Raw genomic sequence first — 27,392 nt, 5'->3', positions numbered from 1 at the left:
AACAAGGAGGAGTATGAAGTCACACAACTCTAGAGGAAGAACCATAACATCAGGACTGGCTGGGAACTCAGACTGCTCAGTATAAGCTCCATAGCAGCCCTGCTGAAGGGGTTGTGTTTTGGCAGATATCAAAATGAACACGTGCCATCCATGTGTACTCAACTCTAATAAAGCAAGCTCTGTATTAAGTTCCACTAGGAGAGGTGTAGCTAGCAGGTCAAGAGAAGTCATGATGAGTTGGCACTGGTGAGGTAGCACCTGGCAGGTGAGGAGACTCCCATGTCCAAGGACAACATTAAACAAACCAACAAAAACCCAGCAGAGAGCTACCAAGCTGATTGGGGACTTATGAAAACAAGTTGAGGAAGATGGGCTTGTTTTATCTGACCAAGAGGAGGCTGAGGACAACCTAACAGCAGGCTGCAGCTCCCTCAAAGGAAGCTACAAAAATGACAGAGCAGCAGTATTGTGGGGTGACCTCTCTAGTAGCCTCTTCTCAGGCACCCCAGAGCATCACGTCTGACACTCTCAGGATCAACCTGAGTATCAGATGAAGTCCAGGAAAGAAGGAATCCCCTTCCCTCCTCCTCTGCAGCAGGAACTGTGTTCAGGTCAACCTTCAGCAATGCCTTGTCGGAGCAGACCCACCTATTAATACTCTTCTGTCCCATCCTTTACTTGGGACAGAGTTTAGCCCACAGGGACTGAAAGTGTGTATTTAGTTTACTGCTCTGAAGTCGCACCATCTGATTTACTCATGATTAGCACAGATTATCTAATCGTCTGTTCTGACCTTAATTTCCACAAAACCCATCAATTTCATTCTTCTCCTGGACTTGTACACAGCCTACAAAAGTGGGAGTGCATTACAATTCCTATCCAGTTCCAAGCTGGTGTAAATGAGAGAATCAGGTCCTTCAATTCCCAAAGACCTTGTAAGCAGGGTCAAATTAACGGATCTCCTGGAACAACCACGTCTCTGAGAAGAAGAATGTCAACCACTTGTATGGCAGCCTTTGAAGCCTCTCTCCACAGGGAAACAAACCATCAGCCCAGACAAATCCACTGCTGGGGTTTTGATGGGGAGATGGATCACATGACAACCAGATCCGTACGCTGCATTTCAAACAGATGCTGAAATTGCTTTCTGCTCCACAGCTTCTACCCCAGGAATCACTGGTGTCAACAAAGAAGAACAGCACTCAACTATTTTGCCTTCTGCAGTTGCTGTTCTTGCTGCTGTGGAAGAAAAATACCTTCTGTCAAAGCATGGGGCTTTAACACAGCCTTGCATCCTTGACCTTCTGTTGTCCTGCTCACCTCTCTACTCGCACAGAACCTTAAAGTGGAAACAACACATATTTGGGGATGCAAAATATTTCCTGCAAACTTCAAGTGCAAAGACATCTGAGGAGAAAAAAGAAGCATCTTGCATCTGAGTGAGCTTGATGTCTATCTACTCTACACCTAACAAGCTGAGGCAGGTTCATGCTTTTATGTACCCTTCAGTTTTCTGAAATACTCCAAAAGTGCTGAAGGTACCATCTGCCTAATTAAGAGGGAGGAAAGGCTTATTCTACAGGGCATGAGGATCCCAAACACAAATACAGGTTGGGTAGAAATTGGACCAAAAACAGCTTTGCGGAAAAGTACCTGGGGGTGATGGTGGACATGAGCCAGCAATGAGAACTGGCAGCCAGAACCCACCCGTGTCCTGGGCTGTGTCACCAGCAGCGTGACCAGCGGGGCCAGGGAGGGGATTGTCCCCTCTGCTCTGCTCTGCTGAGACCCCCCTGCAGGGCTGGGAACAGCTCTGGGGTCCCCAGCACAGGAAGGACATGGAGCTGTTGGAGAGAGGCCAGAGGAGGCCCCGGAGATGCTGGGAGGGCTGGAGCAGCTCTGCTGTGGAGACAGGCTGGGAGAGTTGGGGTGTTCAGCCTGGAGAAGAGAAGGCTCCAGGGAGACCTGAGAGCACCTTCCAGGGCCTGAAGGGGCTCCAGGAAAGCTGGGGAGGGGCCTGGGACAAGGGCAGGAGGGATGGGAGCAGGGGGAAGGGTTTCCAGCTGGCAGAGGGAGCTGGAGATGAGATGGGAGGGAGAAATTCTGGGCTGTGAGGGTGGGGAGAGCCTGGCCCAGGTTGCCCAGGGAAGCTGTGGCTGCCCCATCCCTGGCAGTGTTCAAGGGCAGGTTGGATGGGGCTTGGAGCAGCCTGGGCTGCTGGGAGGTGTCCCTGCCCATGCAGGGCAGGAGATAGATGATCTTGAAGGTCCCTTCCAACCCAAACCATTCTATGATTCTACTGCAGCCCTTTCTCATATAAACTCCAATAACCCTAAAAATAGAAGCAGCCAAGCTTCCCTGACAAGGTTATTACTGAAGTATTTGCACAATCATTTTTCATCTTTGATGTATTTTGCTAGGAAGAGGAATAACTTCCAATCTGCCTGCAAGAGCAGCATCGCTCATGACCAGAGCTGAGAGGATGCAGAGGAAGGTCTGTGGTTGCAGCAAAACTTAAAGGGGTTTTGTAAATCCTGCCTATGCTGGCAGGACTAGAATGGGCCACGTGGGATGGAAGAGAGGAGATACTCCAGAGAAACTTCATGCTTTTCCTCCCCACAATCACACAATTACACCCCTCCCCACATTATATCCCTCATATCTTAGGCTTAAGGCCTCACACTTATTCAAAAATTTCAAATATCAAGTTGTTCATGCTTAGGCAAACCCAAGGAGTGCAGAGAGATCAGCTTAAGGGTCCTCCCACACCCATCCTTACTTTCTCAAAAGACAGCAAAATACAGCCAGAGGTGGACTTAAAGCAACATAAATAATTTCTCAGGGCAGTTGCCTATTTTCTAGCACTTCCCCATTTAGCCTGCCTAGAAATAAGCACAGCAAGAACAACACAGTTTTAGCAACCTCCTTCAAATTCTGTCAAGACAACTGATTGGGCAACTAAAATGGAGCATATATATATATACACACACACATATATATATTAAATGTGTCAGGTACTGAGCAGTCTCATAATTCACATTATTCTGTAAGGAAAACAAGACAAGGAAGGCAAAAAATACCTGAAATTAGATGGTAAAAGCTAAAATCCATCTCTCCCACCCTTCCCCACCAAGAATGCAGCGGCTCTAAAATACAGCAGGAAAAATGAAACAGGGTGTATCAACAAACAGAATGAAAATAGAATCTATTCAAATCCTCCCACTATCTAATTCCTTTGCTGGTGGTTGGTAATTTCTGAAGTGGAAAAATGAAGAAGATATTAGATGTAAGTTCACTGATGCTTCTTACCCTTGGCTTGTACCTCCTACCTAAGGCACTTGAGGACTTTAGAGCATTATAAAAACCAGGTATTTCTTCAGTTCTCACTGTTATTTTTAACTAGCACTAACAAACAAACCCGGAGCTACAAGGACTTTCCTTCTACATAACCAATCTCTGCAAAGGTTTTATCTAAGAAGTGTAAAAACAACCCTGCAAGGGAAATATTAATAATTCCATTTCAGGGATATGAAAATCAAGCATCCACACAAGTTACAGGTCTTGCTCGAAGTCAGACACTGAGTCAGCTCCTGTGTCATGCAGTGTGTCCATGTCTAGATCCCTGCTTTTGTCTTTCCCTTGCCTTGATGGAGACTCTCTTCATCCTAAATCTAAAACATACCTTAGCAGACTGCACAAGAGTTCATTTGCAAGAGAGAAAAACACAACTTTGCCTCCAACAACATTTTTTAATTGAAACAGCCTGTTGAACAAGGGATTTTTTCATAATGAATGGCTTTGAAAGCTCTTCACCTGCTTTCTTCTGTGTATTCAGTGGACAGGCTGAAGGAGTTGGGGGTGTTCAGCCTGGAGAAGAAAAGGCTCCAGGGAGACCTGAGAGCACCTTCCAGGGCCTGAAGGGGCTCCAGGAAAGCTGGGGAGGGGCTTTTCAACAGACAGGGCAGGGATAGGACAAGGGGTGATGGTTTTAAACTGAAGGAGGGGAGATTGAGGTCAGACATCAGGAAGAAATTCTTCCCCATGAGGGTGGGGAGACCCTGGCCCAGGTTGCCCAGGGAAGCTGTGGCTGCCCCATCCCTGGCAGTGTTGAAGGGCAGGTTGGATGGGGCTTGGAGCAGCCTGGGCTGCTGGGAGGTGTCCCTGCCCATGGCAGGGGGGTTGGAACCTGATGATCTTTAAGGTCCCTTTCAACCTTCACCATTCTGTGATTTTATGATTATTCAGGACTAACTTTCCAAGCAGAGCTTGTAACTATTGGGAAGTCACAAATAAGCACAGGAGTTGGCCCAAAAGTTTCTGCAAGGTTTTCAGGCAGACCTGTTGTCTAAGGAGAGAGAAGACAAATGGGGAAAAAGAATCAAGGTACTGTGGCTGAATGAGCAGTGAAAATGGGAGGTTTTGGCTTTTCTTCCAATCCCACAGGAAGCTCTTCTGTCCAGTGCTGAATAAAACTGATTACCTCCACTGCAGATCTTCAGCACTCTGTGGGCTACAGCAGTTACATCCATAATTCATGTCATCTACACATCTACCTGCTGCTCAGGAAAGATGAGTGGAGTGAGACAGGGCATGGAGAAGCTTTTTCCTTCTTTTATTCTCATTTCTACCCTCCCCAAAGGAAAGGGGGGAAAAAAACCCCACAGTGGAAGTGGCTGAAGCAGCAGAATAGTGATTAACCCCAGAGGTGTGAGAAAACACCCACACATGCACAGTCACAAAAAACAAGTGTTGAGTATAATTTTTTGAAGTTAAAGATAATATTTTACCTTTGCAGTTACTGATTTGAAACCACAGGGGAACGTTCACCCCTTTTGAAACTTAAAGCAAGACTGAATTTGTTTAGATGTTGCTAAACCGAACTTAAAAAAACCTTCTTAAATAAGCCTGATAAATGGAAAAACTTGACAAGAGGAAAGAAAAGCACTTAATTAACATTATTTTAAATCAAATAGGCTACTTCTTCTTAGTGAGTAATTACTATTGCTATTAGCTGATGATAACTAGCTGGGGGTCATGTCACGGAACACTCCAGTACATGAAGTATCAGGCATTTAGTTTGTATGCAATTAAGACCATTTCATTGTCTCATCAGGTTCCCTGTGACACCCAATTAAGTAATAACACAAGAAAAGTGCTCTTAATTAATGAGGAAAATCCTCTGCAAGCTAGACACAGGTGTGTATCTCTCAAGTAGAGCCTGAAATAGTTGAATAGATCATTTAATCTTAATGAAAAAAAAAAAAACCAACACTCAAATTTGAATCTAATTAACCCAATAGCAGGATTCTTTTTTATTTCCTCTAAGGGGGCTACATTTCTTCACAATATTCAACAATTAAGTGGTTTATAAAAGATTAAAATTCAAACTGACACTTGGAGTGAAAGAGTGGCTATGAGAGATCACAATTTGCATGTCGTTATTCCCATTTTTTTCCACACACAATCTTTCTTCTTGAGAGATTTTTTCAAAAACAATCTCCTCTACTGGCATTGAATGAGCACTGTCGTATTTCTGTCCAGGCAGATGCTTTTCAGTGGATTTTAAAGCTCTTGGAGCAAGCCCAGAGGAGGCCCCGGAGATGCTGGGAGGGCTGGAGCAGCTCTGCTGTGGAAACAGGCTGGGAGAGTTGGGGTGTTGAGCCTGGAGAAGAGAAGGCTCCAGGGAGACCTGAGAGCACCTTCCAGTGCCTGAAGGGGCTCCAGGAAACATGGAGAGGGGCTTGGGACAAGGGCAGGGAGTAAGAGGACAAGGGGGAACAGTTTTAAATGGAAGGATGGGAGATTTTAGGTTAGACATTAGGAAGAAATTCTTCACTATGATGGTGGTGAGACCAAGGAGGTCACGGGTGCCTCATCCCTGGAAGTGTTGAAGGCCAAGCTGGTTGGGGCTTGGAGGAACCTGGTGGGAGGTGTCCCTGCCTGCATTGGGGGGGTTGGAACTGGATGATCTTGAAGATTCCTTCCAACCTACACCATACTGTGATTCTATGATTATCTCAACCAGTTAAAATAACATCACCAAGATGAGACTACACAACATTGTCTCTGACCCACATAGCTACAGGATCTCTATCGTGAGATGGACAGGAAAGAATTGGATGAAGTTGCTATTGTTCAGATCCAACCTTATCTAGAGACAGAACAGATCCTGATACCTGGTTAGGGGCTTCAACCCAGATTCTGTTGACAGCCATGCATTTTTCTTGCTTCTTGGATCAGAGATGCATTGCTGTTCTCACTCTACAAACAAACCTTTTCCAACCAACCCACAACCCAGAGCAATGCTCACCTCCTGCCAGGGTGTTTTCCCCTATTTATTTCTCTTTGCCATCTACTCCATCCAAAGTTTGCTACAAAACAGGGACAAGGTTGTCATGCATGAAACTTCTATCCCAACTGTGCACATTTTAAATTCATAATTATAAACTGCAGGCATGGATATTACTTTTCTAAGAAGAAAAAAGATCATTTTGAGGTCTAATCCTCTATATGTGTGTGTCTCTACAAGTCTGCAGCCACCCCCAAGAGTTGGTGTGTGCACATATTTCTTCATATACAAACAGTACAGTTCAAAACAACTTAAGGACAAATTCTAGATACTGTCTGAAATACATTAAATTCCTCTTCTTATACCCAGCTTTGCTGCCAGTTGAGCTAAAGGAAACCCCAGCACAGCCAGCAATGGCAAAATAACCAGTGCAACGTATTTAATGTTTAGTGCTGCCTGTCAAGGACGATGTTGTATTGAGGCTACAGCAAACAAATGGTACCAGAAAAAGTCAGAATATCATCCTGGGTCTCTCTTACATGCTTCAATAAGCAGAATGGTGAAATTTAACTGCGAAAATTACATTTCCATCAAGCAAAGTAGTTTTGGAGCTGATTTTTCCAGCTAAATAAAGTGGGCTTGTGGCTTTCAATGCATTAGAAGCACGGGACTGTTCTCCGTAACTCTACATAAAATTGTATCTCCATAGCATGCAGGTGGTATGGACAGCTCCAACAAAGGTTATCAACTCCCAATTGTCATTGCTTGGTTCCAGTGGCACTGCTACCTGAATAAATTTTAATTGTTCAAGCCACAGTTTTCTGCCTTTGGTATCAGACTTGTAATGTATTTTTGTAGAATCATAGAATCTCAGACTGGTTTGCGTTGGAAAGGAACTCAAAGATCATCAGGTTCCAAGCCCCCTGCCACAGGCAGGGACACCTCCCAGCAGCCCAGGCTGCTCCAAGCCCCATCCAACCTGCCCTTCAACACTGCCAGGGATGGGGCAGCCACAGCTTCCCTGGGCAACCTGGGCCAGGCCCTCCCCACTGTCACAGGAAAGAATTCCCTGCTAATGTCTCACCTAAATCTCCCCTCTTCCAGCTTAAAAACATTACCCCTCATCCTACCACCACACATCCTGGTAAAAAGTCCCTCCCCAGCTTTCCTGTAGGCCTTTCAGGTGCTTCAGGACTTCAGCCCCAAGAAGCTGGAACTGCTCTGCTGTTTCTGAGACTATGAAAGTTCAGACCTTACCTGAGAATTTTGTATTCAAATTTTGCACACAGTCAGTCCCAGCTACACAAGAAGAACCCAAGGACCCAATAATCTGCTTCCAAACAGATGGACACCCCAGCTAATCTGGTGCAAGCACAGCCTTTTATCAGCTTCCACCTGCAAGCCCAGCTCAGGCACCACAGACCTATTCTTCCAGCTCTTTGCTCCACCTCTGCATTTGCAGCAACAAAACATGATCCTTTTTTAAAGTTTGTTTTGATGTTGTTTTTTTTAAAATGCACCATCTTGGCATGCTTGGCAAGAAATAGGTGTGTCTGAGCCATGCAAAAAAACACATGGCTAAAATGGCTCTGAGGAAAGATAACTCTGAACACCACTGTGTCCATAAGCTCCTCTGCTTATTTCCAGCCTCATCCTGTGACCACCATCACTACCAAAGCCCCACATCTGGTTGTCACTCCTGCAGGCAACACTGGAACTTTGGGAAACTCCAGGTATGGAAACAAACTCCTAAATCACTAATTTAGGGGCAGAAATTGCATGAAAAGTTATTTGTAGGAGACAAGGAAGGGCAGGGAGGGAGACAGATGAAAATTTTGACTTGCCCTTTGTGCCTCCTCAAGCACAGCCATCTGCCATCAGCCTTCTACCTCTTCAGCTTTTTTTTTCCCCAGATGGCAAAGACAACTAGCTTTCTAGAAACTTCAGCCTCCTTTACAGCACAATAAATGTCTTTGATTAAAAAAAAACAAAAATTTTTAAAAGTATCTATCCAGGCTACACTTGCCTGTCTCCTACAGCAGATCCCTACAGGGAAATGTTGATAAAGAGGACAGAGCTCTCAACCTGTACTTTCATAACCTCCTAGCCCAGTTTCTTTTATCATGTAGGTTCTTCCCTAAGCTCTAAATCTCTTATCTCAGCTGCTCATTTTCAGCTCTTGAAAGTTTTGGTACAAAGAAGCCACAATTTTATTTTTTTTTCTTCAATCAATCATGTCCCACTGTTCAGAAAACAGGTTAAAACCATGACTCCTGCTGATGTTATCCAAACACTTGCTAAGATCTCGTCTTTCCTATAATTTATTTAGCACTGAATCCCTTGACAATACCTGCAAAGTATTCTTAGATCACTTCAAATATCACTCAAACCAGCTGCTTTGAGAAGCAGAACTGGCAGAAACAGGGTTTGGATGCAGACAAAGACTGATCAAGGCATAAGGCACATTTCCTGAAAACCTTTATGAATAAGGTCCAACCAGTACCTGGGTGAAACCAGGGCTTCAGTTGCCTCAACAGATCATCTGGAGACATCCAGATACTACAGTTCATTGCCTGGAGCCAGTGGATTTAAATAGAGTCTTTGCCTACTCACTTGCCTTGCAGAATTCTTGTTGAATTATTTCAGCCAGCACTGACATGCACTTCAAACTCCATTTTTATAAAGGTTTCTAAATTCTTTTCCAAAGGCAGAGCAGTCAGAGGTAAATGCTCAGGATGAGAGCACTTTGGGGAGGCAGAAAGTTTACAGATGGTTTGTAAATAGCAATGATACAGGTGGCTGCGTTGCATAAATCCCTCCCTCAACTGATCTGAAATGGAGATCTCCAACCACTACCCATCACCCTGTGAACATCATCAAATTTCAAAACAATGCAGGTCTCTCTTTACAGCTCTTAGAAATCTCCTGTTATAAATAAATAGAAACCTTTTTACCCTTAACTCTCAGCAACACAATTCCATTCCCACAGTCTCTGTGTGCTCAACAACATTTTTAGGGCTTGTTTTCAGCTCACAGTTATTTCCAGCTATAACCCGAAACCTGCACAGAAATTTTTAACTAGAACAAGGTAATAATTTTAATGCAAAGGTTGCCCTGTTAAGTAAAAACTAATGTTTCAATTAGCAAACTCCATCACCTCTTCACACAACCTCTGTAACACAGGCACAGGTTAAGGGCGCCTGGTGCTTTCCTTCAATTCTTTCTGCCTGGGAGTAAAAAATGTGTTCATGGTTTCATCAATTTAAAGGCCAAGAGGAGACCAAAGCTTCACTGAAATTCCCCTCCTGTCTACTGTGGGCCATTAAATACCACCCACAAACTGAACACAATGCTCAAGAAGAACGTTCCCTCTTTTGGGCTATTCAGTTCTAAAATAAAAGTGATAAAAAGGGGAATTTCTAGAGATGGAAAGTGCTCTTCCTCCTTTGATCATCCATTACAATGGGCAGTCTATCTCCCTAACAAAATCATGCCTGACTTCAACTCTGAACTGCCAAATTTCCCCTTTAAAATACTGATTTTTAGGTACTTCCTTGGGTGCACAAGAGGACACTCGGTGCCTGGAATTTTCTCTCTGTGATGCTACTGCAGCCAAGCGCTCCCTCTGATAAGCCAAACAGACTTAGCTCTAAGCTTCTCTGGGTGTGTTTTTTCAAGTCCTCAGACTATTTCGGTGTTTCTTCTGTTCTCCTACAACTTATCCAAGAGCTATTTCAAGATGTTGGAATGGAAACCATTCCCAATCTTCCCATGCAAAAGTCACAAGTATCAAATACAGAAACGATATTTGCTCTCTTCTAAATATTTCTTGGTCATGAAGCCGAAAGAAAATGTGCATTTGCCTTTTTTTGGTACAGAATCTACCCTAGTGTTTACACCAACCTGCTTTGAGCACCACTGCCCTTTTAATCCCTTTCAGTCTTACTACTCATAACACAAGTCTTCTTCCACCATGTTCTGTAGGTATGTTTTCCAGCTCTTACCTCCACCACCACTGCTTTGCATCTCTTTTATTCTCCTGTTTGAATACAGCTTAAATCAAACACAAAGGTGCCAAGCCCAAGGTACAGGACATGAAAACCACCTCAGTTGATGATACCTGCCCTCAATGTCCCTCCAGCCTTGGACATGATTTATTGCTTTACCCCTCTGCTCTGGAGCCAGGCTGAGACAGTTGGGGGTGTTCAGCCTGGAGAAGAGAAGGGTCCAGGGAGACCTGAGAGCACCTTCCAGGGCCTGAAGGGGCTCCAGGAAAGCTGGGGAGGGGCTTGGGACAAGGGCAGGGAGGGATGGGAGCAGGGGGAAGGGTTTCCAGCTGGCAGAGGGAGCTGGAGATGAGATGTGAGGGGGAAATTCTGTGCTGTGAGGGTGGGGAGAGCCTGGCCCAGGTTGCCCAGAGAAGCTGTGGCTGCCCCATCCCTGGCAGTGTTGAAGGGCAGGTTGGATGGGGCTTGGAGCAGCCTGGGCTGCTGGGAGGTGTCCCTGCCCATGCAGGGGGTTGGAACCTGCTGATCTTTAAGGTCCCTTCCAACCTTCACCATTTTATGATTCTACAATTCTATGACATGTCATTCACCAACTGCCCCAATGACACTACTTCAAGAGCACCTTTAATAAAAATACTGTTGTGTCCACTGCTCGTTTACTGAAACCCTTCTAAAACCACAATAACCACGTAAATGCTTATTGTTTGAAACCCAAAATCTTACTGTGATTAATACCATCTTTATTTGGTATCATACTGCCAATGTTCTTAATCAGAACGTCACTCAGTACTAAAATGCTTTGTAAGTCACAGTTTGCTGGGACACAATTTAAAACCCAACTCCATTTGTTGACACGTCCCCAGAGGCTTTAGCACAGGAGAAGGGTTATTTCTCAGGGCTGCTGCTCTCCTTCGAGCTACTTAATTTGCAAACAGTAATTTGAGCACAGTCAACCCGATTTAATTTCCTAGTAAAGAAATGGCAGCCTATTTAGGCATTATTAACTTAATATTAACTTGATATTAACTTGACAGTAACCTGCAAAGTAGATCTGCTCTAACAAGACTGAGTTCAAGTCTTTAAGCTCTCCTTTATTATTTGAGGTTTGGCTGCCTCTCAATTTTCTTCCACGAAGATATTTTTAAGAGGTGTTTACTGCATGCCTGTATACACAAGGCAGAACCCTGCATAGATAAAGTTAAAACAAAATCCTTTGAAAAATAGATTTTCACAGAGTTCCTCATCTACAGCTTTTAAGAGACTTCAGTTTTGAGAAACCAAAGAACTCGAAGAGAAAATCCACCTAAAAACACAATTATGTCTTTAACTGTACAGGATGAAGAGCACACATCAGACAACCTGACACCAAAAGCCACCACAACAGGAGTTGTTCAAGTCCAAACACATTTCATTATTTCTATGAGCACAAAATCACACCAATTGGAGTCCTGCAAATTACACTGTTATTAAGACAAACATCCTATTTAAACAACTCTTATCAGATAAAGAGTTTTATTGTGCCTAGGGTTGCATTCAACTTCTGCAAAAAGGTTCAAAGCAGATGATAACTCCCTTACAAGCAGCAGTTGCTATGAAATTGCAGTCCAGACCTCCATTTCATCACTCCCTTTGAGTTCTGCTAAAAGGGTCCCAAAAAGAGAAAAGAGAACACCCTGCCACGTGTCCCTTTACTAATCATCTGTGTGGTAACAGCACGAATTAAAACAGGTTTATTTGACTGTACTGATTCTCCTATCGAATGTGAAAAATACAGTAAAAATAGAGGGTTCAAGACTTCCAAAGAGAACAAGAGAATTAAGAGCATTCTCTGCAGGTTTCAGTTTGTCTGTTGCTAAATCATAATATGCTCTGAAATCCAAGAATGCGAGGCTCTGGGGTAGATCACTGCCCTAATGAGGCTATGCACCACACTTCCAACAGCTGCAGCTTCAGAGAATAAAAACATATTGTGCACTCGTTGCCTTTCAGTCACCCAGAGGAAAATCAGCCTGAAGATAAAAATCAGCCACTTCTAGTCAGATACATCAGAGATAATGCAATCGTTCTGGAAACAAACACAGCAAGTTAAGGAAACTCAGAGGGAAATTTTAGGACTTTGAACGGTAATTAGGGTATGAAAACGAAGGTTACAGCACACAGTCTTTCCTGCTGTGGGAACAACATGTTTATAGCTGGGATATTTTCATGTCCATTGTCCCAGATCGCCTGAAAATTATTTTTGAACACACTCTTTTCATTTGCCTCTTAATTTCATATGTGAGAACAAAATTCTGAGGTTCTGCTACTAACGTGTCTTCCAAGCAAACAGGAATAAATTATCTCTGCAAAGAAGAAAACTTCTAAGACTAAATGCTGAGGGAGCAGCACTTTTAATGATTAAGTTCCATTTCCCAGGCGTTTTGGAAAACAGAACTGGTTTTAAAAATAAGGTACCCTCACCCTTTGTTTCCTTCTGAAACCAGAAGAATAGTTATCTTTAAAAACCTATTTTAAAGGCTTCCAGCTATCTAACTTCCCTAGGCTATCTGATAACATTTTGGCTTAGTTTCCTAGTTTTAAATTGGTTTTGTTTCCTCACTCTTGTATGTTGCCTATAAATACAGAAATGAACTAAACTGGGAAGAAATCATCAGGATTAATTCGACGTAACTAACAAAGAAATCTCAAGTGCTGTTTGTGGCAGCAGTTGATTTTTATCCCCTTTCTATGGGATATTCAATAAAACAAACAGAAAAGGTGAAGCCAGGAACTACATCCCCACTGATTCAGGTACTTTTGGGGGAGGTTTAGTACATCCATCTCTGAACCTCCTCAGCAGAGTCTGTTTTCCCAGGCACTGCCCAAATTTGTTGTTTCTTACTGTGCTCAGGCTCCCTGAACTGGATGGGAAATACCTGGAGTTTTTATAATCTCTCATGTTACTGATCATTCTTACTGCTACCACCCTGGCAGGAAGTTTGGCTCCAAGAAAGCTGCTCCAATTAAAACAGATTTCCGCTCCCAGTACCAGGAATAGACTCTGGATACTCCCCAATAATCTTAAAATGCATACTCCCATTAAATTATTTCAATATAAAAAAATTTGCAGAGATTACTGATCTGCAACAAAGCATTTGTGTTCATGTTGAGAACACATCTTAGGTACGTTTAATCTCTGTTTTGTTTTGGTTTTCCCACTCCTTCTTTACTAAATGGCAAGATCACAGAATCACAGACAGGTCTGGGTTGGAAGGGACCTTAAAGATCATCTAGATCCAACCCCCTGCATGGGCAGGGACACCTCCCAGCAGCCCAGGCTGCTCCAAGCCCCATCCAACCTGCCCTTCAACACTGCCAGGGATGGGGCAGCCACAGCTTCCCTGGGCAACCTGGGCCAGGGTCTCCCCACCCTCACAGCACAGAATTTCTTCCTATTAACTAATCTCAAACTTCCATCCCTCCCTGCCCTTGTCCCAAGCCCCTCCCCAGCTTTCCTGGAGCCCCTTCAGGCCCTGGAAGGTGCTCTCAGGTCTCCCTGGAGCCTTCTCTTCTCCAGGCTCAACACCCCAACTCTCCCAGCCTGGCTCCAGAGCAGAGCTGCTCCAGCCCTCCCAGCATCTCCGGGGCCTCCTCTGGCCTCTCTCCAACAGCTCCGTGTCCTTCCTGTGCTGGGGACCCCAGAGCTGTTCCCAGCCCTGCAGGGGGGTCTCAGCAGAGCAGAGCAGAGGGGACAATCCCCTCCCCGGCCCTGCTGGTCACGCTGCTGGTGACACAGCCCAGGACACAAGTGGCTTCTGGGCTCCAGGGCACATTCTCCAGCCCAAGTTGACACCAGGTGGAAACATAACTGGGCAGCTCCAAGCAGAAGGTCTGTCGCTCCCATTACTGTCATAGGAAATGGTTGGTGCCTTTGGCACAAGGTGCATTGGAGGGTGCAGCAGGAGGGAAGGCAGAACTACACCTTGAGCAGCACCAAGGACTTGCACCCAGTTAAACCAGTGACAAAACCAGGCTTTCAGCCCATCTAATGCAGACTTTGCAGATGGTGAACTGGGGTAAAGGACACTTCTCTACCTCAAAAAGCACTCATGTTAACTACAGTTTGTAAGTGGCTCAGATGGTCTGAGGAGGAAGCCATAAAAGTATTCCAGGTGGTTTTAATATGTAACCTAAATGCTGTATCATCAAAACACTCCCTCCTGACACTTGGCTAGTAGAAGAGCCTTTGGAGCACATTGTATTCTACATCAGTAGGCAAACAAGTGACTTGGTTCAGAGAGGATATGTGCTGTATCAAGGGCAGGAGCTAAAATTACTGCAAGACTCTTACACAAAACTTCTTGCCTTCAAAGAACAGCGTCAGGATTCCTGGATTTGGATGCCAGCACTTCAGGAATTTACAGTCACAAAATACAGTCATGATTCTTACTCTGCTGAGAGGTAGATGCAGATGGCAGCAAAGGGTTCCTTTGTCTTCAAGTTCATTTGGCACTCCAATATCTTGGAGTTCAGGGTTGGACTTTTTATTATCACCAAGAATTTAGGGTTGGCTCTTCAGGTAGCAGTTACTGTTTGAAAAGTTCTAGGGCTGCTATAAGAAAATTAGTATCTTACATGCACTGGGTACTACTGATTTACATTTTATTTTCTATGGATGTACCATAGCCAGCAGTAACAGCAATGAGCATAATTTAAACTCTCTAGATGGGTGACCTCACTCCAGAACAACCCGTGCTTGTACAGACACACAGACCTGACACCTACAGAAGTCCACATTTATTAACTCTGACAGTGAAACAGCTTTGAAACTTGTCAAGATACAAAACATGTGTGTTGCTATGTTGGTCCTTAAGATTCTCCCATTGTATTTTCTTTTTAAATCAGAACAAGTTATGAACTTCAAAGACAAAGACTACCTGCTTCCAGACTTTAACTGAGCCAGGACCATCTGACCCTGTTTTCTCCTCCCTCAGGACAGCCCATGCTTCTAGTACCCTGCCAGCATCTCAGGAGGGCCAAAGAATAAGGGATTGTCTTCCCCAATGTTCTTCCCACTATCTTCTGGTTAATATAAACACACACAAAAAACAAGAAATATGAAATAAGAATTAAAAGGTTAAATAATAGGAAGGTCAGATAAAACCTAAAACCACTAAAGACACATACAGCTTCCTCCAGTTGCCTCTCTAGGAAGAAAACTCTGTGATCTGTAAGCCCTGTGGCTTATCTTGATAGGCAGAAAATCCTGATAACACCAAGAAAAACATATTCCAGAATCAATGTCCCCCTCTGCCCCAGGAGAAAACTCTGCTCAAGTCCTCTCAGATTTAAAAACAAGATTGTTAACGAAGTAAACCCCAGCTAATCCTGACTGCCAGCACAGTCCTGGGGAAAGAGGTCTCACCAGGAGATAAGATTCAAATCAAGAGTTTTGCAGATCAAAGGCACCAGCCTGAATTGTAAACCAAAAGGAGTAAGACACCAGAAGAGTCTCTGCAGTGCTGATGCTACACACTTCCCAGGAGAGCTGTTTCCATGTCAGTGGAATAATTTGGTACTGTTTGGAAATCTGTACAAAACTCCAAAGAAAAACTTCATATAGAGTGCAAGGGAGGAATCCAACCAGGTGACCACAAGGACAGGGTCAAGAACCTTTTCATGCCTGCACGTGCTGGAGAAGGGGGAAAGGCATCAGTGTGGCACCTCCCAACGTTTTTTATCATAGAAATTCAATATATTATCAACTCTTCTTGCTATATCCCAAATGGGAAACTGAGACACCACTTCTGCAGTTTGCAAACTAGAGGGAACTACATAGAATCACAGAAGGTTTTGGGTTGGAAGGGACCTTCAAGATGGTCTAATTCCAATCCCCTGCATGGGCAGGGACACCTCCCACCAGACCAGGCTGCTCCAAGCCCCATCCAATCTGCCCTTCAACACTGCCAGGGATGGGGCAGCCACAGCTTCCCTGGGCAACCTGGGCCAGGCTCTCCCCACCCTCACAGCACACAATTTCTTCCTAATGTCTAACCTAACATGGGCATGGAAAGAATCAGATGCTGGTCTCCTGGGATCTAACCATGAGATGATTATTTCTGCTAGCAAAATACCAGGCATAACAAAAAAATCCTTGGAGTTTTGATTCTCCAAGGCTGAATATGAATTCATCCACCCAGATTATGAATTCATGCCAAAAATCTTCAGTTAAGATGACTGTTTTACATAGAATTTTGGATGAAAAAGTGAAAGCCAGCAAGGTTGGCCACAAACTGGCCAAAATTTCCCAAGGGCTGAACAGAAACACGGAGCTTCAGAAGTGGAAACTATGCAAAGTGCAGAGAACAGGAGAGAATACAGACACCGTCAAGGCTACTGGCAGAGCCAGAGACATCAGTGAAGAGCATCAGGAAATCATACTGAAGTCAAGGACAGCCAGAGAAACACCCATGGTGTAAGTCACAGAAACTCTGCGCCTACGTGTGCGTGTAGGTGCGCGGGCACTTCGCGCTGGCAGGAGCAAACAACCTTGGAATACTGAGCAAAATGGTCTCCTGTTGTGTGCTTCAGATCATTGGGAAAAAAGAGTCTCTGCAAACATGTTCTGTGAATCAGCACGATTGCCTGTCATCGATCTCCTCTCTCAAGAGACAATCACAAATATTGGCTAATCACTCTGGGCACAAGAAGTAACCATACACACCAGGAGCAGCAGGAACTAAACGGATGAGAAAAAGACTTGAAGGATCCTGGAAAAGAACTGAAAAGGAAAGTCTAAGTCAAGGTTTGGCAATCTCTGTGTGGTGGCGTGCCAGGTTTTTTCTTCCCATGCTACAGCTTGAGTATGCCAAGAGAAAGCAAGCAGGATCTGGTAGGAGCTGCCTCTGTTAGTCAATGGTTTCCTGCTTCTACACAAGACAGTGGCTTTTGCTGAGCGTAGAGCTCAGAAAGAGTCTGAAATTGCAAAGTTCTGCCTCTTGCAAATGAGTATCTTCAGATGCCAAGGCCATCAGCTCTGCACCTCATATCCACGCACATCCACAGGTTGTTGATCCCTGAGGTAAAACAGGCATCCCTGAGGTAAAAAGAGGCAAAAGAAGGCAAAAAAAAAAAAAAGGTGGGCAAACTGAACAAGGCTGCAGGACTGATGAGAATATTTGGATTTGAGTGATGGAACAATATTGCATGGAACAGAGATCTTGAATTGCAGAGCCAGCATCTTTCCTACTAATAAGACACCTTCCCAGATGAAACTGCTGATGCATCCAGGAAAGGAATAAGCTAAACACAGGAGAAGGACACTCAGAAGGGCAAATGAGGTTCAAAGTCAGACAAGAGCATCCATAAAGAAAATGAATTTTCTGTTTCTAGGTATGGGTGCAAGGAGTCTGGATAACAAGCAGGAACAAATAAAATCCTGACTGCCAAGAAGGAAAAGAAATGAAACCTGGGGTGATGAGTGTGTGACTGGATTTGAAAATTGTGAAGTTTGAGGGTGTGCAGATCCAAAAGGGAAGCGATGGCTTCCATACCCCTCCAAAGAAGGGAAAACCAGGATCACCTCTTTGACAATTGTCACTACCACCAAAGAACTGAATTTCCAGGACAACTCCACAGTAATTCCGTGTGTTGTAATGGGTGAAGCCCAGGAGGAGGTTCTGGAAAGCACCAAGACAGGGAGCAAGGTACCTGGCTCCATAGGGGGGAAAAAAAATATGTGGGGTTACAGAGGAGACAGAAGGAGTCCAGCAACTCTCATACAGTAAGTGATTATGAGGGATTAGTTTCCAAAAACAACAATTTATAACACAAAGCAACTATTTTGGGCCTCATTACAACCAATAAAGCTGCAGTAATCACTGGACTGGAAGTCCTAGCAGAGGAGAAAAGGAACAGACTTGCATTTAAATATATCTAAGTCTAGTAATTCAATCAAGAGTGTAAAATGTCTTGATTTAAATAATTGATTTTAACTTGTATGACGTTTGTACTTTCTAGTTATCATCCTAATGAAATATCAACATAATGAAAATAGGCATCACTTAAGATGCTGATTTTTCACAAATGTAACTTAGCAGAGGAAAAATTATGGAATTTGCATATAGATGATCCACTTACATTCACTCACAAAGTTTCAAAGTGCTTTTGGGATCAAAAAGGAAACAGCTACAGAGTAGAGTTCAGAAAAGCTTCTAGAGCAAATCCAAGATTTAACTCCCCTTGCAATCCATGGGAAGATACTGGAAAAGTTATTGAGCAACCTGTAGAAAAGCAAGTACAAGATGAAGCAAAAAATGAAAAAACATTGAAGCATTGAGAACAAACAGTGTGAAACCAAAACTGCCTGGTGAGACTCAGTGAAAAAAATAAAAAGCTTGTTTTAATAGAGTGCCACGTGGAAAATAGTATTAATTCATCTTGTACAATGTTGAAAAGGCCATGGAGACACACCAAGTCTGTGTACAGAGGGGAGCAAACAAATCAGAGCACAGAGGGAAGAAGCAAAAATAATAAAGAGATTTAGAAATAATATGATCCACCAGAACAGGTTAAAGGACCTTGTTCAGCCTAGAGGAGAGAAAACTGAAGGGGAACTTAACATGCTCCCATCAGGGACAAGAGAGACAAGGGCATGGGTTATTCTGCACATCCTCTGAAGCATCTTAATTTGCCAGAGATACAAGATACAGGAAAAATTTTTAACTAAATGGGTTAATCACCCACTGGCAGCTACATAAGGAGGCTGGGTACCATCTAAACTGGGAGATTTTAAGGAAAAATTAGAAGCATGTTTGTCAGGGAGGCTCTAGAGACACTTTATAGAATCACTAAGGCTGGAAAAGACCTCTAAGATCTTCAAGTCCAAGATCATCTTGCCTTAAGGAGGGGAATGGTCTGGAGAATCTCCTGAGCTCTCCAGTTCTGCTTTTCAGTAAGACAAGGTACCTGAGAGGATCAGTTGTTGAACCTGAAAATCCGCAAAGAGTCCTCCAAAGAGTCCAAACATTTCTGAAACACCAAGGTTTGATTTTCAACACCTTTTGGAATGCAGGAGAAAATCTGGAAGATTAGCATTTCTAACATGCAACATCAGGAGAGAGCAAAAAGGTGACTCAAGTAACTAGCAACCAGCCAGACGTCAGCTCTGCACAGAATAAGGGAAAACTCCATCAGATTTGATGCAGATTTTAAAAGGACAAGAACTGAATTAATGACAGTGAACAGAATGTTATGGAAAGTAGGAATTGTCAAACAAAGCTGATTTCATTCCTAGATGAGATTAAAAATCAGGTTGGCAAAGGTAACTCCTGCAATGTAACAGACAAACTCTTGTTAAGCATGACACCTTGATTAAAAAATTACCACTCTGCTATGCCAACAAAGCCCTTTAAATGCATTCTGAGTTGGCCAACTGACAGATGACTTAAAGCAGTCACCCGTGGAAAATCACTGTCAACAAAGTCAGCTGTGGTTGGGTTCTGCTGGGCTTGGTACGGAGCCCGGTACGACTCAAGAAACCACTATAGATCTGAAAATGAGTATCATCACAGACAAGATTTGTGAATGGAGGACAGATGAAGAGGACAGGCCAGCCAGACACAGCCATTTAGACTGCAAAGGCCACTCAAAGTAGATTTCAATGCAACCAAATGCAAGGTAATACAGCTAGGAGAGAAAATCTGAAAGCCAGAGACCCTGAAACACAACCCACACACAATCCCAGACTGGTTTGGGTTGGAAGGGACCTTAAAGATCATCTAGATCCACCCAACCCCCCCTGCATGGGCAGGGACACCTCCCACCAGCCCAGGCTGCACAAGCCTCATCCAACCTGCCCTTCAACACTGCCAGGGATGGGGCAGCCACAGCTTCCCTGGGCAACCTGGGCCAGGCTCTCCCCACCCTCACAGCCCAGAATTTCTCCCTCACATCTCAGCTCCAGCTCCATCTGCCAGCTGGAAACCCTTCCCCCTGCTCCCATCCCTCCCTGCCCTTGACCCAAGTCCCTCCCAGCTTTCCTGGAGCCCTTTCAGATACTGGAAGGCTGATATTTTATACAAGAAAAGGGTTTTGGAAGCAACAGTTGGAAACTAATTCAAATTAGACCTCAATTTTTTAATCAGAGAGAGCAATCAATTCCTGAAAATATATTGAGAGAAGTGGTGGATTCTTCATGACTTGGTATCTTCAAACTAAGACTGACTGTCCTGGTAGAAGGTAAACAGCAACCCAAATTAAAGAGTCATTAAACTCCTTTTCCAGGGAGACTCTAAGGATCTGTGGTTTCAAACTTTCAAACTGAAAGAGGGGAGATTTAGAGCAACTTGGTCTAGTGGGAGTTGTCCCTGCCCATGGCAGGGGTTGGAACTAATTGATCTTTAAGGTCCCTTCCAACCCAAACCGTTCTGTGATAATATGATTCATGAAATGGCAATGCAAAAGCAACTAAGAAGTCTGAGGTTTTTGTGCCTTTTCTTCAGAATTTGGTTGCAACATAAGATGAGGGCTTTGAATTACAAGCCAGCAAAACCTCTAGATAATACCAATCTGTGTAAAACACTCCAAAGGCATTTTACAAAGCTTAAAGCCATTTAAGATGTTATTTCTTGATGGTAATGCTAACAATCAAACACGTAAAACCAGACTCCAGGAATTAAGAAAGAAAAGCTGAAACTCAGATGAGAACAGATACGATACCACATTTATCTACTGAGCCCACAGCAGAAGGCTGCTACCACAGAAGTAGCCAACCCTACCCAATCATCCTCTCCACAACTTCAGTTCGTTTGTTTTTGTGTTATATACAGACAGTGAAAAAATTCAAATGGAAAGCAGTATTTTATTGAGCTTCCAAAAGAGATCAGTCCATACTCTGAAGACTCAGCTACACAGGAGAGTTCAGCAGATGGGGATTCATGTGCTACAGTAAAGAAAAGCCATTTCTCAAATTGATGGTACTACATTTTAAGACTTGGAAAGTTCTGCTGTGAATACAAGCCAAACAAAGAGCAAAACTGAGGTTGAACCAGTTTTCCTTGCCTTGGTTTCACCTCTCACTTGCAGCATGATAAGAGGCAAGGATGACCAAAAGGAGAGCATTTAGGTGATGCACTGCCCTCATGGCCAAGTGACCACCCTCAGTCTGGCTTCAGCTCTCAAGAACAAGACTGGAGCAGGCATCAGACCCTCCTCCAACCAACCACAAGAACAACTGGAAATCTTATTCTAGCTGCCACACAACACTGAAGCTGAAAAATATGTGGAATGCTGTAGTTTTTGCAAAAGCCATGAAATGTTTCATCAGGTTCTGACATGCACAAGTAACCGAAGAAAATTATTTGCAGAATAAACTACTATAGAATAAATGTTTATATGGGGACATGTTCCAAAGTAATTGCACTTAAAATGCTCACAAGCTTAATTCAAAATACTTTCCAATGGGGATAAGTCCTTAGAGCCTGTCTGTCCAGATAGACACCACATTTACCTTGGTTGAAAAATAATCAGCAACTGTCATGAGCAATCTTACTTTGTCCTCCTAAGTGGCAGAAGATCAAACATGCTTGGAGACTTCTTTCAGTTAGGATCAAGTATCCCTAGAAACAAGTTAAGCCAAGTAACACACATCTAAACAAGTCATTTTCCAGAGATCACCTTCAAGTTCATCCAGGTTGGATGGGGCTTGGAGCAACCTGGCCTAGTGGGAGATGTCCCTGCTGATGTAGGGGGTTTGGAACTTGATGATCTTTAAGGTCCCTTCCAACCCAAACCAGTCTGGGATTCTATCAACTCTGTCTTGTCAATGATGCAAAACAAGGTGTCTCAAAGGAAAAAAAAAAACAAAACACAAAAAACCCACAAAATATATACACATGCACACACAGAATGCCATTCAGTCCAAAGTCTTGCATTGAATAGGACAACCCACAGAACAGGAACAGATTTATCTGTTGGGACCGTGGAGAGTCTTAGAAGTTTGTGAAGAATAACCCTATAAACCCCCCTAGCCATTAAAAAGGCAAGTTGCCATTGTCTACAAAATCAAGTATAAAGCACTGGAAGGAAAACAGGGACAAAAGCAGACTGTGCTCAAAACTTCTCCCTAGTCTTCAGGATGTATTTCCAACATCAAAGTGATAAAATCCACACGGTATCAAATTTAGAGAGCTGGGTATCTAATGCCAAAAAAAGCAAAAGCTCAAACCCCAGGCTTTAATTCCTGGCAGATAAACTGAAGTGTCTGATGCCATAAAAGAGTCAGATCTTTTTGATTAAGCTCAACAGCAAATTAGAGACAAGAAAAGAACCACTGCAGAACCTAAGATATTATGGTCTATTTTAACTTTTGCTGCTGTCTGCAATCTTGATCCATTTTATCAAAGAATTAGACATGCCTGGCAGGCACGATGGCATTTATTATTTTCTTGCCAGTTTAGTACTTTTTCTCTCATAAAATACTCTAAGCTTGCCTTCAGTAATCCCCCCAAATCTCTAACCCTTAGTAAGACAAGGAAGGCAAAAATGTTCAGCCTACAAATACACTTCAGCATGAATCTTCCTGTTGAGAACATGATTGCCTGAAGGTGATGGTAAACCCCCCATTTTTCTGCTCTGACTTTTAATTTTCCCACCTTCCAGTCTTCCAGGTGAGTGTTTAACTGAAGGAGAGGAAGGAAAGACAGGAAAAAATCCAGCCAAATACCAAACAGCATCTCCAGCAGAGGACAGGGTCATGTTGTTTCAGCTTTTATAAATCCTGTGGTGATAACCTCCTAAATGTTTGCTAGAGAGTGTCAACAGGTCCACATTTTTTTCCTCCCAGAAAGCACACACTCACTCAAAATTCCTTTGCAGTGCTCAGGGATTTCAGCACATCCACAGTAAAGAAAACTCAGGAGAACTTTTAAAAGACTATTCAGGTCTTACTCATGCTGTGAGGAAACCAATGTGTCTCTGCCATCCTCAACAGAACCTCACTGCCTGTACAAATGTTTGAAAAATAAAGCATTATACCACTAATATCATCATCATCATCTTCATTTCTCTGCAGGGCTCCAACAGGAAAGAGGGAAGAAATAAAAGGTTTCTTGCAAACTAAGCATGATGAACCATGTCATCTGCATTCAGACTGAGAGATATTGACAAAGATTTCAGAAAAACATATCAATAACAAAATGCTCAGGTACAAGTGAAGTTACATATTTAAAATCTATCTAGAAATGGCTCAGATTTGTGGATTCGTGTTCCTGTTTGAAAACCAAGAAAAGAAAATAGCCTGGTTCTCAAAAAGTTGCTGCATACTCAGGAGCTTCCACAGATTTCAGAAGATCAAGCCCTGGATATACCTTAACAGCTGCATCTTCCCTGACTGGGATCTTCATTGTGGATCTGGGATTGATGCCTCAGATGCCCATGGCAAAGCACACCAGCAAAAGGGAACCCTGGACATTCACAGCTCTTTCTGGTGCTACTGATTGAAACCAACAAGTAAATCAACATAAAATCCTACAGCAAAATTATCCGCCCAACAAAGCAAAGCAAGAGAAGGCTCCAGGGAGACCTGAGAGCACCTTCCAGGGCCTGAAGGGGCTCCAGGAAAGCTGGGGAGGGGCTTGGGACAAGGGCAGGGAGGGCTGGGAGCAGGGGGAAGGGTTTCCAGCTGGCAGAGGGAGCTGGAGCTGAGATGTGAGGGAGAAATTCTGGGCTGTGAGGGTGGGGAGAGCCTGGCCCAGGTTGCCCAGGGAAGCTGTGGCTGCCCCATCCCTGGCAGTGTTGAAGGGCAGGTTGGATGGGGCTTGTGCAGCCTGGGGTGGTGGGAGGTGTCCCTGCCCATGCAGGGGGGTTGGAACCTGAGGATCCTTTAGGTCCCTTCCAAACCATTCTATGATACATGAGAGCAACACCAAATACAAGTCCTAGACACCTGGTTCCAAAATCAACAAAACAAAATCTGACTGCCCCCCAGTCAACTTTCTCACATCTTTAAAAATATATATAACCTGGATCAAAGTGCAAAATCACTGGTGGGCAGGTAGACAGTGTGATCCCATCATCCTTATTTCCTCAAGAAATGGAGTTTACATGAATTTTTCATAAATAAACATTCCACTGCCACTGACATTTTCCTCTCATATTTAGTGATATCAATATTTTAAATGCCAAAACAGGAACAGAAGGACTCCGCTGAGTGGATGGAACAAGAAGGCAACACAATTTAGACACCTCTGGAGAGCAGGATCTGTTCAACTGGCAGGTAGTCGAGTCACACAGAAATAATTCTTGAGAATTTATTCCCAGTTCGAAAAATTGACAGATTCAGAGCCACTATTTTTTAATTCAGAGTTAAAAGGCCATCCACAGGTAAAAAATGGCCAGGTGGAGTTTATTTATTGTCACTGAAACAAAAGTCTTCATCTGTTTATTGAAGAATTGCACAAAGACAGAGAGGAATTCAGTGACATCTGACGGGACCGATCGACTCGCACTGGGAATCAGCAAAAAGACACTGATTATAGAGTTTGGAAAAGTACCCAGGAATCCAACAAAAGCACTCTTCTCATTCAGTCATTTTGGATCAAATATTTCTACGGATTGAACATGATGACTTACGGATTTTAAGCAGCAGAACGGAGTCCAATTGGTTAGAAAGATGAGCCCAACGCGCGTAGTTATGAAACTCTCCTTCACAGCCAGCTTCTCCTCAGGGGCACCACCTCACCCACAAAGAAATCAACGATGGCACTGTACCAAAATTATCTCCTTTGCACCCAGAATGAGATGCAAGAGTTGCTCCTCCCCCCAAGGGGGGACCTTCTCACTCTTTTCAACTACCTGAAAGGAAGCTATAGTCAGGTGAGGGCTGGGCTCTTTTTCCAGGCAACTAGCAACAAGACAAGAGGGCCTGGCCTGAAGCTGCACCAGGGGAGGTTTAGGTTGGATATTAGGAGGCACTTCCTCATGGAGAGAGTGATCAGACATTGGAATGGACTGCCCAGGGCAGGGGTGGAGTCACCATCCCTGGAAGTGTTCAAAGACAGGCTGGATGTGGCACTTAGTGCCATGGTCTGTCTGATGTGGTGTTGGTCATAGGTTGGACTTGATGATCTTAAAGGTCTTTTCCAGCCTTGGTGACTCTGTGATTCTGTGTAACAACACAGCTCTCCAGGGGGATGCTTCAAATACCTCTTTGTCATTGCAGGGTTGGGAGGAGATTGGCAGGACATTGCACCTCACTCGCCTGGTGACAAGGATCAACTTGAGCACCTCCAGGGCGTGAGGAGACAGTGCTGGACCATCCACAGCCACCGAAGGAGAAGGCAGCCGTGGGCAGGATGGTGCAGCCACACATCTGCCAGCACCAGGGGAGCTAATCCAGGACCTAAAGGCACCATGAAGAATGCGGCAGTTTAAGGAGAGACTTTTATGAATTGCAGAGGAAACAGAAAGTACACGAAGCACTTGTGCTGCGGAAAGGGAAACGGGGGCCTCTGCAGATACCATCAAGCCCAAAAGGCATGGCTGGAAGACAAACGAAGATCATAACCCTGGCTGAAGGAAAGAGTGAGCTCAGAAAGGAAGGTATAAAAGGTGCATTTCCCTTTTGACAGCTTCATCCACTGCCATCAACTGCTGGAGAGCTGGAAATTCCTGGGTGGGAAGGTGGAGGTTTCTAACTACCAGAGGAAAAAAGGTCTGAAAAGCTCCTCTGCCCACAAGCAGCAGCAGAAAAACACCTGGGTTTAAAATAAGATTAAATTATGTTTCTGCCATGGTTGCTGGCTTTTGTGGAGGGTAGGACTTGGTGACCCAGGAGCTCCCCCCCAGCTGTCAATGTCCCACTTCCCAGAAAAGCAGATCGATGCCAATCTCACACCAGTCACCTTAGAAAACTCCCCAAAAGTGGACACTAACCTGGATTAAACACACACTTCCCTAAAGCAGCTGAATTTGCACCTACGTGTCCAAACCAAGGTTCACATGCTCTTCTAGACAGATAATTAAGTTTAGACTCAATTTAATTATCACTTCAATTTTGCTTCCAGTTGAGGTACTGAAGGCCTTTCTCAGAAATGCTTCTCCCAAGCATTTTTACTCACCTGAGAAACGTTTTCAGGAGCACCAGAAGTAGCACCTTTCCCTCCTGGCTTTTCCCCTTATCCCTGTGGTGAGTGTTTCTGACTGAGGGGAGCATGAAAACTGAACTGCAACGAGGGGTTGGAAAAATCCCTAAATAGTTCACCTACTGCAATGCAGACTGAATTTGAATTTGATGAGGGATTTGACAGATGAATATCACCTAAGATCAGAAAGGACCTTTAAAATAGGTTCTCCCTGAATGACCATATTCCAGAGTTATTTCACATTAATTCTGATGGAAGATGGGGTGCATTTTGGTTTCACTTCACGGTACCATTTAGGTTTCTCACGCCGAGCAATATTTCCCATTACTAAACAAATTCAAAACACCTTATTGGCACACAGTCATTTCCCTCCCAATCCCTTTGTTCCAAAGGAACCATTCCAAAAAAAAAAAATGGGTCTTTACTAACAGCCAGGAATTTTCATCAACCCAAGAGTATTAAAATAAAATCCACACATCTGAACCACAGTATCTGTAATACTAATCACACGTTCACTGAAATTAAAGACCACTACAAGCACATCATTTGGGGGGAGGAGGGAGAAATCCCTCCTGAAACACATAAACATTGACTCTGGTTAAAACAAGTTAAGATGCATAACGAGGTAAGTTGATATTTATAACTTCCAGAACAAAAATTTCATCAAGATTTGATGCATATTTCATCCAAAAAATACTGCTAGCAGTCTTTTTTAATACTCACACACATCTAGTAAGAACAAATAGGTGACAGTTGTTGGTTTGGGGGGGAGTTTTGTGTACTCGGTCGTAAAGGTCAAGAGAACCCATGAAACAGTTAAAAAATCAAAATCAGAAAGAACTAAAAAAAATATAAATAAATAAGCATTTGGCCTCTTACTACTAATTTCCTTTCTCTTTACATTGCTCAACATCGCTCCTCAATTTGAGTTCTAATCAACAACCACTTCACAGTTAACATTTCATTAAATCACAC

General features: G+C 43.7%; 1 protein-coding gene across 4 annotated transcripts in view; it reads right to left on the bottom strand.

Annotated features, from left to right (window-relative positions):
- The window catches only part of FAM168A (family with sequence similarity 168 member A), a 227,080-nt gene that overhangs the window by 197,736 nt on the left and 1,952 nt on the right, over positions 1–27,392 (bottom strand). The window lies entirely within an intron of this gene.

This window comes from Apus apus, chromosome 1 (assembly GCF_020740795.1).
Source record: "Apus apus isolate bApuApu2 chromosome 1, bApuApu2.pri.cur, whole genome shotgun sequence".
NCBI classification, from domain to species: domain Eukaryota; kingdom Metazoa; phylum Chordata; class Aves; order Apodiformes; family Apodidae; genus Apus; species Apus apus.
This window is presented reverse-complemented; position numbering and strand designations above follow the sequence as displayed.